A 3,097-nucleotide genomic window follows, 5' to 3' on the forward strand; every position below is an offset into this window, starting at 1 on the left:
AATTTATGAAAGAGCTGTTGTGTAGCAAGGCCATTTTGTGCTGTCTATGATGAAGGATCTGGTCTTATCCATATCTCTTATGGCCTAAGTCGATTTCGTTGTCATTTGGGGCATGTGATGTGGCTGCCTAGCTAGTCATGGCTTTCTTTGCCTTAACTCTTTTCTTAGTGGGATGAATGGGTTTCAAATCATGGCATGCTTTATTTTGCTCCCAGATAATTGGTTACCACCACTTCAGAGGACCCCTTCACTAAAATGATCATGCATTATTAATAATTATTAAAAAGCTGATTGCCAAATAATATGGCATTTCTTAATCGAGTTAAGTACTGTCCAAAAAACCTACAACATTTTCAAATCCCTGTGGCCCCTCCCACCTCCTCTCTTGGTCTGGGAATTCTATGGCAAATCAAAACCCCACCCAAACTCACTCTTTTTGGGTGGGGGTTTTGATTTGCCATAACAGATTGCTAACTCGAACAGTCTTATTACCCACCAACCAGCAAGATCTCAGCATTGCCCAATGTTAGATTAAATGTTGTTACATTCACCGTTTTCTAATTGTTGCTTAAAATTTTGAGATAGTTGATAATTTATCATGGTATCAGATCATAAGACTATTTACTATGTTTTAATAATTTAAATTTATGAGACAATTTAGAACTTACTATCTAAAATATAAAAAACATTAGCATTGGGGGTGTTGCTATTTTACAACCCAAGACAGCCAAAACCCACCCTCCAAGTTTTTATACTTATAAAAATTTGCAACCTATAAATGGTAAGGTTGCATACATGCAACCTTTTACTATTTGTATCATAGGTTGTAAAGAAAAAAAATATTGTAATATTTAGGCCTTGTTTGGATTTTGGTGAACTCAATTAACAAATCTGAGTTTTGTTAACTCATATCCCAAAATCAGTGGGTCCCATGGGTAGGAGGCTTGTTTGGCTGTTTATTATGGAGCTTAACTCAGTTAACATATCTCAGTATTTTGAGATTTGAGTTAACTAATTCAGAAACACGGTGGGCTTGTTTTCAAGAAATGAGTTACGGCATATCAGTGGCAATTTTGTAAATTTTCAGCACAAACGGGTCCCACAGCAGTGTCTCGTCCCATGCATGCGCAGGCTTTTGCTCCAATGGGTCTTTACCTTTACTTTCCCAACCACCCAAACTAGAGCTCTTCTTCATCATCTCACTTTCCCTTTTCCCTTTTCCCAAACCCACAGCACAAGCACAACTGAAAATATCACTATGAATCCACGGAAGAACGACGACAATTGGAACTTCCACAGGCACGGATCGGTCTTTTAGCACACAACAGCGACGAATATTGGGTCGTCTCTTCAACCTTGTCCAGCAACATATATGATCTGATCCAATCCGCGGCAGCCCCATCTCAGACCAGAGAAGGACAACGGCGACACAGAACCCGCAAACCACCTACAAAGACCCAATTGTATGAACAGAGCCACAAGTACCACCTACTAAGACAATAACATCTACGACATCAACAAAAGAAAAAAAAAATTGAATCAAGAAAAAGACATTCCCAAGTTAGAACAATGGTGATCAGAACTCGAAGTTGGGGAGTGACGAACTGGGTTTTGGTAAAGTTGGGTTTTGGCTCTTGGGGTAAATGGGATGAGGAGGGGACGGGTGGGGTTTTGATAGCATGGGGAGCAATGGTACCCAGGTCAGAATGTGGGTCCTACTTTTTGGAGTTTTTGGAGTTGAAAACATGTTTGGGTTTAGGTGCCAAACGGGTTTAGGTGATATTTGGAGATTTTTGAGTGATAAGAAATGAATTATAGGTGATGAGTGATGATATTTGAGTGATGAGTGATAAGTGATCAATTTTTTGCAGCCAAACAGGGCTTTAATCTTGTGGTTGTGTGTGAAGAGAAAAATATAGTGGGAATATAGAGAGAGAAGAATACTTCTTATTATTTTATTAGGTAGTTTATATTATTTTATTGGGTTGTATGTAAAAATAAAAACTGGAAAATAAGGTGAGTTGTAAAATAAGTTGGTAAAATAAGTAAAGTAATGTTTGAGAATGCAAAATAAGTTTTTTTTTTTTTTTTGCATCCCCAGATGTTAGTGCTAGAGCATCCCATCAGTATGTGCATAAATGTGCAAAATGAAAAAAGTAACTAATTTTACATATTTTGAGCAAAAAAACACCCACATCAGTGAGTGTAAATTTGTGTATAAAAACACAATTGCTATAGTAACCGTGCAAATATGCACGATTACTGTAGCATGTGCATTTAATATCTTAATAATTTTTTTTCTCTCTCTCTATACCTGACTCTCACCTCCCTCTCTTTTTCTCATTTCATTAGAGACTCTCTCAGGCGCACAGCTCTCTCTTTCTCTCATCTCATCAATCTTTCTTCCTCTTTCTTCCTTTGTTTCTCGTTGTTTTTGGGTTGAATGGGGTTGATCAATGGGTTTCTCATTGTTTGATCATTGATTGCTTGCCTTTGTTTCTCGGTGTTGCACAGTGGGAGGCCGGAGGCGTCGATCTTGATAAGTGGGTTTTGATCCATTTTTTATTCTGCTGGATTTGTTTTTCTGGTTTTTTGGTTGAGCTTGAGGCTGCCGTGATAGTGATTGTGGGTGTGGGTCGGTGGTATTGATGCTTGTGGATTTGGTTTTTTGGTTGTTCTTTGGGGCTTTTTGGTTTTTTTTTACTGGGTTTGTTTCTCGTTTTTTTTTTTTTTACTGGTTTTCTTTGGGATTCCGGTGTCGATCTTGTTGCACAGTAGGAGGCCGGAGGCATCGATCTTGAGAGAGATGGTGGCTGTGTGGGTTGTGTTCGGTCTGTGAGAGAGATGATAGTGTTAAAGAAATAAATAGGGAAAAACGCATTCATTAGGAATAAAACCAACAACCTCCAACATGAACTAACAACCTCCAACACAGTTAAGCCCTCTGTCCAACGCAGCAACCACTGAACTGGTTGGACTCCTTGTGTCAACCTTGAAATTTATATTATATTTATTTTAATTTTAAAAGATTAATAGTTATGCATTTAATTTTATCACTATTTACTTAATAGTATTTTCTAAATTTATTTTTGTTCTA

Source organism: Castanea sativa, chromosome 1 (assembly GCF_040712315.1).
Source record: "Castanea sativa cultivar Marrone di Chiusa Pesio chromosome 1, ASM4071231v1".
NCBI classification, from domain to species: Eukaryota; Viridiplantae; Streptophyta; class Magnoliopsida; order Fagales; family Fagaceae; genus Castanea; species Castanea sativa.